The sequence below is a fragment of the Leucoraja erinacea genome, chromosome 20, assembly GCF_028641065.1.
Source record: "Leucoraja erinacea ecotype New England chromosome 20, Leri_hhj_1, whole genome shotgun sequence".
Taxonomy (NCBI): Eukaryota; Metazoa; Chordata; class Chondrichthyes; order Rajiformes; family Rajidae; genus Leucoraja; species Leucoraja erinaceus.
The window spans coordinates 7241467-7258505 of NC_073396.1; positions in this window are offsets into that span (position 1 = coordinate 7241467).

Sequence of the window (17039 nt, forward strand, 5' to 3'; positions counted from 1 at the left end):
ATTTTGAATTTGGCTGAGTTCATAAAACAGTGCGTTAATTTCTCCCTAAATGGATGAGAGATAAAGATGATAGGAATGGGGCATTGAATATAAGATTCAGGATGGCACAGTGGCGGAGTGGTAGAGTTGCTGCTTTACAGCGCCAGAGACCCGGGTTTGATCCTAACTACGGGTGCTGTCCGTACCTTCTCCCTGTGTCCGTGTGGGTTTTCTCCGGGTGCTCTGGTTTCCTTCCACATTCCAAAGACGTCCAAGGGTTTGTAGGTCAATTGGCTTGGTTTATGTGTAAATTGTCCCTTGTGTGTGCAGGATAGTGTTATTGGGTGTGGATCACTGGTCGGTGCAGACTCGTTGGGCCGAAGAGGGCATGTTTCCACGCTGTATCTCTAAGCGAAACTAAACTTAACGTGCATGTGTGTGGGTTAATTGGCTTCAGTAATTGTAAAATTATCCCTAGAGTGGAGAGTGGTGCTAGTGTGTAGGGTGATCGCTGGTTGGCATGGACTTGGTGGGCTGAAGGCCCTGTTTCCATGCCTTATCTCCAAAGTCTAAAGTAAATAGTCAACGTTATTGAAGTAATTACTGTACAAATTCATAAAGTGACACGGGTAGTTTTAAGCCTTGTCCATAATGGCCCTGTCTCTCCCACTGGGATTTGAACAAGCTTGTTCAGAATTTGATTCTCAAGTCAGTAATGTAAACACCCTTTGTAACTTTAACTCTGCACTGGTCCTGCGTAAAGTCACACAAATGGCTGGAGATTAGCAGATACAAATAACAAGTGTTATAAAATATTTGCAAAGCCTCAAGGTCGCTTGTATCATTAATCAATCAAGCTGTTGCAATACGGGCAAAGTAAATGGAGCCTGAAATAAATATCATGTCAGAACATTTGTGGGGGTTGTAAATCTGAAATTAAAACAACTTATTTTCCTCTTCTGATGAATGTGTGTGTGTGTGTGTTTTGGCAATGTTCAACAGGCCACACAACAGCAGCGGAAAGAAAACAGACTAAATGATTTTATTCTTTTTTTTTTCCAGCAGCACAGCCAACATTTGATTCATTGATTGAAAGATACAGCCTGGAAAACAGGCCCTTCGGCCCTTCGAGTCCATCGATCACCCGCTCACACCAGTTCTATGTTATCACAATTTCTCATCCACCGCCCCTGCACACGAGGGGCAATTAACCAATTAACCAACCCGCACGTCTTTGGGATGTGGGAGGAAACCAGGTTTTCTCCGGCTGCTCCGGTTTTCACCCCCACTCTGAAGACGTACAGGTTTGTAGGTTAATTGGCTTTGGGAAATTGGAAATTGTCGCTAGTGTGCGGGATAGCGCTATTGTACGGGGTGATCACTGGTCGGCACAGACTCGTTGGGCCAAAGGGCCTGTTTCCGTGCTCTATCTCTAATCTAAACTAAACTAAACTAAACTAAACCAAACTAAACACCGAGGGGAAACCCACACAGTCACAGGGAGAACATGCAGACTCCACACAGACAGCACCCGAGGTGAGGATGGAACCAGGATCTCTGGGGCTAAGAGGCAGCAGCTCTACCAGCTGGGCCACCATGCTGCCCGTAAGTGTGGTTACCAGCTAGAGCAATTCTAAAGGCAAGTGGAAAATGACTAAAAAGAACTGCAGATGAAGGAAATCTGAAGCAAACGCTGAAAATGTCGGAAACATTCAGCAGGTCAGGCAGCGGGTTTGAAAAGAGAAATACATAATGATTCAGATCGACCTGTAATGTTAGTTTTGTATCTCTCTCTCCACACATGCTGCCTGACTTGCTGTGTGTTTCCAGCGTTTTCTGTCATTGTTTCCCAAGGCAGTGGTGCATCAGCACAAAGTCAAAGAGACTTCACTTCCTTGGAGGGAACTGTTGAAAAATAACAAGCGACGGCCATAAACTCACTCAGTTCCAACAAAAAAGTATAGATGGAACAGTGAAGTGAGCAGCAGTGTTTGTCATTGCAGTCTGGGCCATAACTGTACGATGACTTGCAATGTTTAGAGTCATGTTCCCCTCAATGGCCTGGCCCTGTGTGTTGGAGAAATCTCCCCTCTCCATACTTGAGGCAGCAGTATAGGTATATACAATATAGGGCGGCATAATGGCGCAGCAGAAAGAGCTGCTGCCTCACAACGCCGGAGACACGGGTTTGATCCTGACCACTGGTGCTGTCCGCTTTCTTCCCACATTCTGCAGATGCGCAGGTTCGTGGGTTAATTGGCTTCGGTAAATTGTCCCTATTGTGTAGGATCGCGTGTCGGCACGGACTCGGTGGGCTGAAGGGCCAGTCTCCATGCGGTATCTCTAAAGTGAACTAAAAACTAATGAGCAGGAAGGAACTGTAGATGCTGGTTTATGCCGAAGATAGACACAAAATGCTGGAGTAAGAGGGTGAGACTGAAGGGAGGGGGAGGGGGGAGTGGGTGGGGGGATATAAACTGGAGGCGAGGAAAGGCCAGAAAAAATCATGGCCGGCAACTGATGACCCCAGGAAGGGTGGAGCCCACAATGGTCCATTGTTGTCTGGGGAAGGCATGATAACAAGAGGGATACAGGAATGTGAATGGTGGAACTGGTAGGATGAGTAGAGAGGGGGGGGGGGGGGGGGACTTGAGAGGGGAATTAAGTAAGAGTTACCTGAAATTAAAGAAATCAACGTTCATACCGCTGGGTTGTAAGCAAAATATGCCCAAAGCTGGGTCTAGTATTTCACTACCAACTCACACTCACACCCTATCGCTCTCAGCATTATAATCGTGAACCAAGAGTAGCAGGAGTTTTATCCAAAGCAGAACTGATTGCAACCTGTCCGATATTTCTAGTCTGGGTTTCTTGTTTAATTGCTTTAGTGAGCGTGCACGTCGCCAGAGGCCGGGCGTTTACAGCATGCGCTCCACATCCCTGCCGTGGGTGGGCATGGCAACAGCGACTAGGTGACGCCATCAGCCATTTGCTCAGCACGCCTCTGATCACGTACGTTACACAAAAATGCTGGAGAAACTCAGCGGGTGCAGCAGCATCTATGGAGCGAAGGAAATAGGCAACGTTTCGGGCCGAAACCCTTCTTCAGACTGATCGGCGGTGGGGGTGGGTGGGGACAAGAAAGGGAAAAGGAGGAGTAGCCAGAAGGCTGGAGGGTGGGAGGAGACAGCAAGGACTAACAGAATTGGGAGAATTCGATGTTCATGTTCTCCTCTTCTCTCTGGTCACGTACGGCTGGACTCAAGTGCAGCCATTCTTATCTGCAAATAAAACGGCGGTGACACGGTGGCGCAGCGGTAGAGTTGCTGCCTTACAGCGCTTACACCCGGGTTCGGTCCCAACCACGGGTGCTGTCTGTACAGAGTTTGTACTTTCTACCCGTGATCTGCGAGGGTTTTTTCCCACACTCCAAAGACATACAGGTTAATTGGCTTGGTATAAATGTAAATTGTCCCTAGTGTGTGTGTAGGATAGTGTTAATGTGCGGGGATCGTTGGTCAGCGCGGACTCGGTGGGCCGAAGGGCCTGTTTCCGTGCTGTATCTCTAAACTAAACTAAAACCAGCAGTAAATATAATTAGGCATGCAACATAACAAACTCTCAACTCATATTAAATGAACGGCCATGCCAATCAGCCCACATCCAGCATTCAAACCTATTCTGTTTCTCTGCCTCTGAGGACAATAGACAATAGACAATAGGTGCAGGTGTAGGCCATTCGGCCCTTCGAGCCAGCACCTCCGTTCAATGTGATTATGGCTGATCATCCACAATCAGAAGTTGCTGCCTTCTCCCCATATCCCCTGACTCCGCTATTTTTAAGAGCCCTACCAAGCTCTCTCTTGAAAGTATCCAGAGAATCCCTCCTAATCCCATTCTCCTGCCTTCTCCCCCATAACCTCTGACACCCGTACTAATCAAGAATCAGTCTGCCTCTGCCTTAAATACATCCACTGACTTGGCCTCCACAGCCTTGTGTGGCAAAGGATTCCACAGATAAACCACCCTCCGACTAACAAATAGGTCAAGATTCACATTGAAGGAACTTGGTGCCTCAGTAGTCTGGAGACACAAAGGACAATTGACCTGTTCTTGACAGTAATAATAGAATCACTCCATTTCATGCTGTGACAAGTGAACTAGTTTGCACTGTGGCCAAGTCTGTCAGAAGTTTTGTGTCTGGGAACCGACGTGGCTTTATGTTGAAGTGATAAATAAACTCAGTGTTTAGTTCAATGCAAGTTCTTTTCCCTTGCTTGTCGTCAGCAAGAAAATGAATTCACGAGCGCAATAGTTCATGTCAACAGATTGTAACCAAATTACATCTATCATTATTAAACCACTCTTCTTACATAGAAACATTGAAAATAGGTGCAGGAGGAGGCTATTTGGCCCTTCGAGCCAGCACTGCCATTCATTGTGATCATGGCTGATCGTCCCCAATCAATAACCCGTGCCTGCCTTCTCCCCATATCCCTTGATTCCACCAGCCCCGAGAGCTCTATCTAACTCTCTCTTAAATCCATCCAGTGATTTGGCCTCCACTGCCCTCTGTGGCAGGGAATTCCACAAATTCACAACTCTCTGGGTGAAAAAGTTTTTTCTCACCTCAGTCTTAAATGGCCTCCCCTTTATTCTAAGACTGTGGCCACTGGTTCTGGACTCGCCCAACATTGGTAACAGTTTTCCTGCATCTAGCTTGTCCAGTCCTTTTATAATTTTATATGTTTCTATAAGATACCCCCTCATCCTTCTAAACTCCAGTGAATACAAGCCTAGTCTTTTCAATCTTTCCTCATATGACAGTCCCGCCATCCCAGGGATCGATCTCTTTCACTCTTTCGAAGATCGAAGGTAGACAAAAGTGCTGGAGAAACGTTGCCTATTTCCTTCGCTCCATAGATGTCAAGTCTATTTGTCCTTCGCAGTGAAATGAAAGTGGATGCTGCTGCCGCACACATAATCCGCTGAGTTAGTCCTGAGAAAGGCCAGTCCACTTTTGTCTACCTTCGGAGCCGTTTTCCAGCATCGTTGCAGTTCCTCATGATTTTTCTTACCGCTGAAAACCATCTTTCAGCTCTTGTTACTTCTTAAAAACATCTTTCAGCTCTTGTTACTTTTCCACTTCTCTCCTCAAGAAACACACCATGAGTTCAATGTGTTGCACAAAAAGGAATAGTCCCATTAATAATCTATTATTTTTCAGGCATAATATCCATTGTAGACAGCGCCAGAGACCCGGGTTTGATCCTGACTGCGAGTGCTGTCTGTACGGAGTTTGTACGTCATCCTTGTGACCGCGTGGGTTTCCTCCCACACTCCAAAGACGTACAGGTCTGTAGGTTAAATGGTTCTGGTGAAGATTGTAAATTGTCCCCGGTAGTGTGTGTAGGACAGTGTAATGCCCCTGTCCCACTTAGGAAACTTGAACGGAACCCTCTGGAGACTTTGCGCCCCACCCGTGGTTTCCGTGCGGTTCCCGGAGGTTGCAGGTGGTTGCCGGAGGTTGCAGGTAGTGGAAGCAGGTAGGGAGACTGACAAAATCCTCCGGGAACCGCACGGAAACCTTGGGTGGGGTGCAAAGTCTCCAGAGGTTTCCGTTCAGGTTTCCTAAGTGGGACAGGGGGCATTAGTGTACGAGGAGATCACTGGTCGGTACGGACCCTGAATGTACGTCAGACTTTGGAATCTGTAGGAAGGAACTGCAGATGCTGGTTTACACCGAAGGTAGACACACTATGCTGGAGTAACTCCGCGGGACCGGCAGCATCTCTGGAGAGAAGGAATGGGTGGGCCGAAGGGCCTGTTTTGCGCGCTGAATCTCTAAACTTAATGGATCTCTGAGATGACGAGACGTCACAGCGCTAGAATGGACTGGAAGGGGGAGAGATTTAACCTATTAACGAGGCTCAGCTCAGCTCGTGTTTCGATACCAAGGGAAGACTCTGGGGGGCTGAGGGCATGTTGACCCTGCATCAGCTGTGAATAATTAAAAAAGACTCTATCGAGTCGTGTTTCCTGAGGATTGATTACAAAACAGCAAACTAACCACAGAATTCAACAACACATCAAAACTCAATGGATAACACAAATATTTTACAGTAATAATCAGGAACCAGAGCTTTGGAATATTGTCTTGCAGCAGTTCCCCTGGAGATTTTTCTTTCTTTATTGTGTATTTAAATTTCATTTGGTCTTTTATTTGAGTGGATTGCAATGTTGCCAGCAGCTGTCGGCACAGATGTTGTTGGCAACATGCTGCTCTGCCGCATGGCTTTGGCCTTGCGCTGGGACTATCTATCCATGCTAATCCCACCACAGGGTTTGCGGCAGTAGGATGTAGACACAAGGAACTGCAGACGCTAGTTTACCGAGAAGTTAAAACACAGACAGGAGGTGCAGGAGTAGCTCAGCGGGTCAGGCAGCATCTCTGGAACGAAGGAATGGATTAGCTTTCGGGCCGAGACACCTTCTTCAGATGCCTGCGCCAGCATCTCTGGAGCATGTCTGCAGTTCCTTCCTACACATTTCATAAGGGCTAGGAGCAAAATTATGCCATTCGACCCATCAAGTCGACTCCGCCATTCAATCCAGGCTGTTCTATCTTTCCCTCCTAACCCCATTCTCCTGCCTTCTCCCCATAACCCCCTGACACCTGTACTAATCAAGAATCTATCTACCTCAACCTTATAAAAAAAATATCCATTGACTTGGCCTCCACACAGCCTTCCGTGTCAAAGAATTCCATAGATTCACTACCCCCTGACCAGAATAATTCCTCCTCATCTCCTTCCAAAAGGAATGTCACTTAATTCTGAGGCTATGAGGCTATGACCTCTGGTCCTAGACTCTCCCATTAGTGGAAAAATCATCCGCACATTCACACTATCCAGGTCAGTCATAGAGCCATACATCGTGGAAACAGGCCTTTCCGCCCATGCCAATGCCAGCCAGCATCCCCCATGTAGTCCCACCTGCCCGTGCTTGGCCCATGTCCCTCTAACCCTATTCTATCTGTGTACCTGTCCAAATGTCTCTTAAATGTTATCATAGTCCCTACCACCTCCAGACACCCGTCACCTTTGGGTAAAAATTTTACCCCTCAGGTTCCTATCAATTCTTTTCCATTTCACTTCCCCCCTTCTCTACCAAAGAAGTACTTCTCAGACCCAATTGTGTCACTAATAGTAATGTAGGAAAATCCGGCTGTAATTTCTTCTCTGGCCTCTGGGGGGCGGTGGTTGTGGAGGTTGCCAGTGATCCCTATGGCAAAGAGCAGGAATGCATCTCCTTAGTGACCACATTGGGATTTGTTGATTTGCTTGAGGGGAGTCACAAATTTGTTCCTTTGGAGTTCTTCTGATACAGTATAATAACGTTAAAGTCGTGCGTGAAGTGTGAGCTTGAACTATCTGTTGAAATGGTGGACCGCAAACTGAACTGATGATACCCTGACCCTGAGATAAGTCTGGAATGTGACACCAGGATGGAGTTGACACCAGTATGTCTGTATTATTGCAGCGTGTGTTGCTTTTGAATTATTCTGTGGCCCATTTATCACTGTTTCTCACAGACATTAATGATGGGTGGCTGGGATTCTTTAGATTAGTAATTTAAAATGTCATTTTGGCCTCTACGTGTGTGGGATGCTTGGCCACCAGAGTGGATCCAGCTTACAGGAGCAACATCTGTGCCATGCGCACATGTGGCAGAGAGTTGAGACTGCAATGTTAAAGCAGAGCAACACACACACACACACGCACACACATATACACGCATGCACACACAGACCAGCGTGCTTGTGCACATACACACACATGTGGAGGCGCGCACACACACACACACACACACACATACCACAGACAGACACAAACATTACTACCCCACACATACATGCACACACACAAGCACACATATACATAGACCACAGAACAAGCACACACAGACAACGGACACACACGCAGACAGTCACACAGAAACACACACACACCAACACACACACAAACATTACAGAAACACACATACATGCACACACACACACAGTTTTACACACACACACTCACACTCACACACACACACACATCTCAGACGTACGTCAGTGCAGACAGACAGGTGGTTGTTGCCTCAGCTGAAGATCTGCAAGCACGCTGTGAATTAGTGATGTGCTTTCCATCCTGTTTGTTTTCCGTTCTTTAGGCTTTAGAGATACAGTGTGGAAACAGGCCCTTCGGCCCACCAAGTCCCCGCTTGTACACTCGCACTATCCTACACATGCTAGCGACAATTTACGATTTACAAACCTGTACAAACCTTTGGAGTGTGGGCGAAAGGCGGAGCACGCGGAGAAAACCCACGCGTTAACGGGGAGAACGTACAAACTCCATACAGACAGCACCCGCAGTCAGGATTGAACCCGGGTCTCCTGCGCTGTAAGGCAACAACTCTACCGCTGCGTACCCTGCCACCTGCGGTGTGAATGGACAGACGACCTTTTGCGGTCTGAAGAAGGATCTCCTGCTCATTCCTTCCATATATGCTTCCTGACCCGCTAAGTTACTCCAGCACTTTGTAGTTCCCACAACATCTGCTGTTCCTTGTGTCTCCTGACTGATATCAGCCCTGGTTCTAATCTGACAGCCAGTCGTACAGCAGAATTATACTAGGGGCCTGGGAGAAGGTCATTTGCTTGCATTAGTCAGATTCATTGTAAACAAATTCTAGTCCAAAAAATACGACATTATATCTCCTTGTCAAACGATGATATTGTGAGTCTGAGATTCTGAATCGAAGCAAAGAATACTTCCTGTCTCAACCCAATACCGCTCTCTCATCTCACATTATGTATTGTTGAGGCTTTCTTGTACACTGAACCCTAATGATTATGTTTTAAACTGCGGCTTTCCCCTTTCACGTACAATGATGCGCGCGTGTAATGAGAATTACTTCATCATGGGTTGCCAACAGATGTTTCATCTAATTGTAGATGGTGTTATTGTGAACTGTATTATTCCCAGTGCAAACAAGACCTTAAGAACATTGAAGGAAAGAATAATACATCTAGAGCCCTTCATAAGCCACGATATGAAAGATATGTTTTTAATTAGGGCCTCGTAATCCTATTATTCTTTCAGCAAAACTCATTGAGGTCACAAGATCCGGAGGGAAAAAATAACATCGGGAGAGATGGAGGAATTTTGAGGAGATCGATGGTTTAGTTTTTGAGATACCGGCCCTTCAGCCCACCGAGTCCACACTAATTACTGGTCACCTGTAAATTGTCCCTGGGGGTGTAACAGGGAACTAGTGTGCGGGTGACCGCTGGCCGAAGGGCTCGTTTCTCTAAACTAAACTATACTTGAAAAATTCGACACAAAAATGCTGGAGTTACTCAGCATCTCTGGAGAGAGACTGGGTGACGTTTTGGGTCGAGACCCTTCTTCAGACCGCGGTAAGAAATTGTCTCAACCCGAAACGTCACCCATTCTTTCTCTCCAGAGATGCTGCCTGTCCCGCTGAGTTACTCCAGCATTCTGTGTCTACCTTCGGTGTAAACCAGCATCTGCAGTTCCTTCCTAAACTTGAGATTGTTCACCAGGGACTAACTCTACTGAACGTTTTTCCTTCCATTATTTATTATGTAAAGGTATATGTGTGTTATGATTGTGTTTATAGTTTGTTTGGTTGTTTGGTTATTTGCCTTTTTGCACAAAAGTCCACGAGCATTGCCACTTTCATTTCACTGCACATCTCGTATGTGTATGTGACAAATAAACATGACTTGACTTGACTTGACTTGACTTTCTAACGACCAAGGCTGATTGAATTGACAATGGCAGTGACAGTCTGAAGAAGGGTCTCACCCCGAAACGTCACCCATTCCTTCTCTCCAGAGATGTTGCCTGACCCGCTGAGTTACTCCAGCATTTTGTGTCTACCTTCGATTTAAACCAGCATCTGCAGTTCTTTCCTACACATGGCAGTGCCATTGTCGGGTATAAGTGAGGTGGGACATTTTCAAAATTCCACTTATATGGCCCAGAGTATTTGCTTCAGTCTGAAACTCAGAACTAGTTTCACGAACTGATTTGACAGTTTCACTTTTCTGTATTCCATCCGTGTGGCCTCTGTAGAGAAAGTCCAAAATTAGCACCTGCAGCCCCGATCTAGTGCCCCGTGTGATTTATTCAATGTGTCAAAGGCCCCATAATGGATTGTGCCACATCTGCATTTGGCATTCAATGCTCTCTGCAGATAGAATGATAACTGATAATGACCATTTTTAAGTCTTTAGGTTTTAAGTCAGTCATAATATATTTATAACATAGTGAATGACACAAAATGCTGGAGAAACTCAGCAGATCAGGCAGCATATCTGGAGAAGGGTCTTGCCCCGAAATGTCACCTATTCCTTTTCTCCAGAGATGCTGCCTGACCCGCCGAGTTACTCCAGCACTTTGTGTCTATCTTTAGGGTGTAAACCAGCATCTGCAGTTCCTTCCTACACATTTCATAAGTTCATAAGTGTCAGGAGAATAATTATGCCATTCGGCCCATCAAGTCTACCCCACCAGTCAATCGTGGCTGATCCATCTCTCCCTCCTAACCCCATTCTCCTGCCTTCTCCCCATAACCCCTGACCCTTGTACTAATCAAGACTCCATCAATCTCTGCCTTAAAAATATCCACTGACTTGGCCTCCACAGCCTTCTGGTGGCAATGAATTCCACAGATTCACCACTAAAGAAATTCCCCCTCAGCTCCTTCCTGAAAGAATGTCCTTTAATTCTGAGGCCATGATCTATGGTCCTAGACTCTCCCACTAGTGGAAACATTTACAACATTGTGTTCAGTTGCATCCATTTTCAGTTTTCACTGTCTGCTCTCTTAATTTTAATGTACTGGCTTTTATTGAACCATAACTTTCCCGGGGATCTTGTGGCCTCTTTGATCACTTGTGCACCACTGAACCAATATGTCCGCCCCAGTGTAACCCATCTCTTATCCTCTGGCTGGTTTTATTCAGGCCATTTCTCCTCTTCACCTCTTTGTTCTTTAATCCGTCATGGGGCATATTGGCTTTTACTCTGGGAATATTTATTTTGGATGTGGCCCTTTGAAGATGTTCCAGCTGTTTTCTGTAAGGACATGAGAATTAGAAACAAGCGTAGGTCATCCGGCCCGTCCAAGATTGCTCCACCACTCATCTCAGTGGATCTTCAGCTTCTGTGTTTTCCTGCATTAACCGCTTTTCCCTCTATCAAAAAATCCTCATGCAAGCAAGGAACCGCAGGTGCTGGTTAATACACAAAAGGGCACAAAGTGCTGGAGCAACTCAGCAGGTCAGGCAGCATCTCGGGTCGAGTCCCGAGAAATCACCCCCCCCCCCCCCCATGTTCTCCAGAGGCGGTGCCTGATCTGCTAGGTTACTCCAACACGTTGTGTCCTTTGTGTAGGAAGGAACTGCAGATGCTGCCTTACACCGAAGAAAGACACAAAATGCTGGAGTAACTCGGCGGGTCCAGCAGCATGTCTGGAGAAAAAGAATAGGTGACATTTCGGGTGTCAATCTGAAATGTCATCTATTCCTTTTCTCCAGAGATGCTGCCTGACCCGCTGAGTTACACCAAGCATTTTGTGTCTAATCTTGTGTCCTTTCATCTATTGATCGCTCATGGGAGGTAATCAGAGGTATCAGTAATGAGCTGCAATAGGAAGCTACAGAAATGGATACCATTCCAGACATATGGACAAATATATGGATAGGATGGGTTTAGAAGCTACAGTATGAACCAAATGCAGGAAAGTGGGATCAGCCCAGAATACCAACAGGAATAGCATGGACAGGTTGGGCAGAAGGGCCTGTTTCCATGCTGTACAGCTCTATGACTATTTTTTTTGGAATCCATAGAACTCCAGGATGGAGAATTCCAAATAGTTTCTGCTAACATGTTGACCACTCTCCTAATCCCTTTGTTTAAAATGGTCATTTGTTACATTCTATTTAGCGTTTTCATTATTTAGTTTAGTTTAGTTTAGAGATACATAGCAGACGGAAACAGGCCCGTCGGGGAGGCCATTTAAGACTGAGGTGAGAAAAAACGTTTTCACCCAGCGAGTTGTGAATTTGTGGAATTCCCTGCCACAGAGGGCAGTGGAGGCCAAGTCACTGGATGGATTTAAGAGGGAGTTAGATAGAGCTCTAGGGGCTAGTGGAGTCAAGGGATATGGGGAGAAGGCAGGCACGGGTTATTGACTGGGGACGATCAGCCATGATCGCAATGAATGGCGGTGCTGGCTCGAAGGGCCGAATGGCCTCCTCCTGCACCTATTTTCTACGTTTCTATGTTTCCTCTCCCCTGACTCTCAGACTGAAGAAGGGTATGGACCCGAAACGTCACTTATTCCTTCTCTCCAGAGATGCTGCTGAGTTACTCCATCATTTTGTGTCTATCTTCGGCTTAAACCAGCATCTGCAGATCCTCCCTACACATGGATCGAGACAACCATTTTCCCCTCGATTCTTTGCCTTGTACTCATTGAAATAACATTGGAGGTGGTCACAGGACCGAAACAGCTATGAAGGCATCATGCTTAATTTCTGTTAGTTTGGAATCTTAATTTTCAACAATTAACTCGACATAAAACAAAAGCATTTCAGGCTCCGGGAGCAACACATTTCTAACTAACAGCTGCAAATATCATCCAGTCGGCACCAATCAGAGTCTCATTACTAAAAGGTTGTTGAATAAAACATGTTCTTTGACCCTCTGCCACTTTTATAATCAAGAATAAAATTTTGGCAGATGTGTTATGATAATAAGATGTTTCAGTTTCCTGGGCAGAATAATGTAACCCAGAATTACAGTATCAGAAGCCATGGAAACTAAACACCAACCTGCTGTATTTTCTGGGTAGTTTAAAATGTATCACCCATTTCGTTAAAGTGAACTCTTTCACCCCAACGAGCATCTCTAAAGCATTTTTTCCCTTGTTATTTCCTCACTGGCCCTGAATTTTCATAAAGGTCATAAATTCAATATCAACAGAATTGAAATCATAGCCAGACTAAACCGAATGGATTCCAGGATTTGTTTAAGAAGGAACTGCAGATGCTGGAAAATCGAAGGTACACAAAAATGCTGGAGTAACTCAGTGGGTGCAGCAGCATCTATGGAGCGAAGGAAATAGGCAACGTTTCGGGCCGAAACCCTTCTTCCAGGATTTGTTTAGTTTGGTTTAGTTTAGAGATACAGCGCGGAAACAGACCCTTCATCTCTCCGTGACCGCACCTACCATCGATCCCTGCACATTAACACTATCCTACGCACACTGGGGACAATTTACACACACACCAAGCCAATTAACCTACAAACCCTTATGTCTTTGGAGTGTGGGAGGAAACCGAAGATCTCGGAGAAAACCCACGCAGATCACGGGGAGAACGTACAAACTCCGTACAGACAGCGGCCGTAGTCGGGATTGAACCCGGGTCTCCGCCGTGCTGCAAGCGCTGTAAAGCAGCAACTCTACCGCTGTGCCACCGTGACCTTTATGAAAATTCAGGACCGTGCAGCCCTGTGTCGCATATGTTCACTTACGGCATTAACCTCATTAGTCTGTAGCTTTTGCAAGTGGGTTTATGGTACGTATTTGCTTTTAGAGTCATAGAGGGTCATTGAGCACGGACACAGGCCCTTTGGCCCAACTTGCCCATGCCGACCAAGATGCCCATTCTAAGCCAGTACCATTTGCCCACGTTAGACCCCTGTCCTTCTAATCCTTTTGTATCCATGTAATAACAAGGAACTGCAGATGATGGTTTCTACCAAAGATAGACACAAAATGCTGGAGTAACTCAGCGGGTCTGAAGAAGGGTTCCGATCCAAAACGCTACCCGTCCATGTTCTCCAGAGACGCTGCCTGCCCGCAGAATAACTCCAACATTTCTCCACTATGCAACTCAGCGGATCTTCAGCCTGCATTTTCCTGCATTTATCCCTTGTTCCTTTGGTTCTTTCACTCTTCACTAAAGGAATCCAGGGATATGGGGAAAAAAGCAGGAATGGGGTACTGATTTTAGATGATCAGCCATGATCATATTGAATGGTGGTGCTGGCTCGAAGGGCCGAATGGCCTACTCCTGCACCTATTTTTCCATGTTTCTATGTTTCTTCTCTCCAGAAATCCATTGATCTCTCATTGAAACAAGGAACTGTAGGTGCTGGTTAAGACACAAAGTGCCGGAGTAACTTAGCTGGTTAGGCAACATCTCTGGAGAACATGGATGGATGACGTTTCATGTCTTGAGCATCTTTCCTATCCATGTACCTGACCGAATGTCTTTTAAATGCTGTTATAGTACCTGCCACTTCTCCATGGATCATCAGCTTGTCATGGTGGAGAAGCTTGTGTGGACCTGAGATCCTGAGAGCGATGCTGTCTGGAGCTATGCTCCTGGTAGGGCCACCCATGGCGGTAAGGTCGAGGGGGAGGTCCCTGACATAGAGCAATCCAACCAAGAACTCAACGGTGGAACAGGCGGAGGACGATGGCTGACCTTAGTGGAGCTAACGTCACAACGGCTGGGAAGGCGGATGAAGGCTGCAGCAGAAAAGGGTCTCCGGTCGTCTTGGACTCCATGCCACTGGATCCTGACCCAGATCTGCCAAGGACCGTGGGGTGGCTGTCTGTGCACCAGTCTCCCCATGTTAAACAAAGTCACGCACAGGCGAACTCCATATTGGTAATAGCACCCTGGAGACACCCATGGTGGGCCATGACCGAAGAGGGCCCAAGAAGGAGTTCTCCCTCCTCCAGCAGCTCATTCCATCTGCGTGAAAAAGTTGCCCCTCAGGTTCGTATTGAATCTTGTCCCTGTCACCTACCTCGTCTGATTTATGAACAGTATGGATAGTAATAGCCTTGTCCCACAGTACGAGTTCATTCCACGAGTTAAAAAAAAATCAAACTCGTGGTAAGCACGGAGAATGAACGTAACGGGTACGTCGGAGCTCGGGGAAGTCTCTTAGCGCTAACGGCAGGTACTCAGGAAGACTCGCTAACGGCAGGTAAGCACGGGAAGACGCGTGAAGATTTTTCAACACGATGGAAAAATGTCCACCAGAGCCCCGAGTACCGACGAGCGGCCATTACCGTAAATCTCCGTGAACTCGGGAGAGCTCTTGGAATGAACTCGTACCGTGGGACAGGGCTTAAGGAGTGAAGTTTTTAAAGTCCAAGATGCTTGCACATAGATATGATCGAAATCTGTTTGTGTTATTGCCCCCAGGTATCTCAACTCAGTTGAAGTACGGGATTTTTATCTTTACCTTCGCTGACAAAGTCAGGTGAAGGATTTTAATGTAACAATCGCCAACGTTTCAAAGACTTAAAAAAAGTCAAAGTTTTAAAAAATCGGTGTAAATGCTTTAATCAAAACAGGAAGGAGAGAGGAAATCAGACAATTTAGTGAAAATAATTTAGAAAGATGCTTAAACAGAGTAGATGAATCTACACACTAGGGGCAATTTACAGAGGCCAATTAAGCTACAAACCTGAACGTCTTTGGAACGTGAGAGGACATTTTTCTGGACATATCTTGCACTAAAGGTGATTCACATTATTCCCTTCATCGTGTAACCTGTACGCTGTGGACGACTCGAATGTATTCATGTATTCCCTTTCTGCCGACTACTTAGCACGCAACAAAGGTTTTTCACTGTTCCTCGGTACACGTGACAATAAACTAAACGCAAACTCAACCAGAGCCCCCGGAGAAAACTCACGCGGTCATGGGGAGAACATGCAAACTCCTTACAGACAGCATCCATAGTCGGGATCGAATCTAGGAACCTGGCGCTGTGAGGCAGCAGTTCGACCGGCTGCGCCTCTGTGCCCCCCTTAAGCTGGTTAGTGTTAATAGACAATAGACAATAGGTGTAGGAGTAGGCCATTCGGCCCTTCGAGCCAGCACCGCCATTTAATGTGATCATGGCTGATCATCCCCAATCAGTACCCCGTTCCTGCCTCCTCCCCATATCCCCTGACTCCGCTGTCTTTGAGAGCCCTATCTAGCTCTCTCTTGAAAGTATCCAGAGAACCGGCCTCCACCGCCCACTGAGGCAGAGAATTCCACAGACTCACCACTCTCTGTGAGAAAAAATGTTTCCTCGTCTCCGTTCTAAATGGCTTACCCCTTATTCTGAAACTGTGGCCCCTGGTTCTGGACTGAACCCAACATCGGGAACATGTTTCCTGCCTCTAGTGTGTCCAAGCCCTTAACAATCTTAGGTTACACAAAAAAGCTGGAGAAACTCAGCGGGTGCAGCAGCATCTATGGAGCGAAGGAAATAGGCAACGTTTCGTCCCGAAACGTTGCCTATTTCCTTCGCTCCATAGGTGCTGCTGCACCCGCTGAGTTTCTCCAGCTTTTTTGTGTAACCTTCGATTCTCCAGCATCTGCAGTTCCTTCTTAAACCCTTAACAATCTTATATGTGTTGCACTGGACATGAGAGTTACTGCCTTCAATTATGGATGATCTGTCTCTGATCATTTACCTTTGCAACAAAAGACCCACGGACACACTCCGTCTGTGAAGAATATCATTGAAGAAGAATAAATAATACAGAATAGATAAAAAACAGTTTTAAGTTGGCCCTTCACCACACACCTTCTGTTCTCACTTTGGTATTTTTCCAGGATTGGATTTGTATTGTTCTCATTTTAACTTTTTTGTTAAATTCAGAAACCATTTTGTCTTGTAATGTTAAATTCAGAACCCATTGCTTTAACAGAAGGTCTCGTGTAGCTCCCACATCGCCATGTGGTGTGACATTATGGCATGGGCATTGTTGCAAGTTGCAATTAGGTTTCTTGTGGAGTCTCTCTGACAGATTGCTTTGAAGTATTAAAAAGTCATAACAGTCCAAACCCCCGTTGAAGTCTTCATTATGACATTGAGAATAGATCGTTGCTTGTGGTTGGCATTTATTCAAGCTTATTAATTTATATTCTATTGCAAACTGATGAGTCAAAGGTA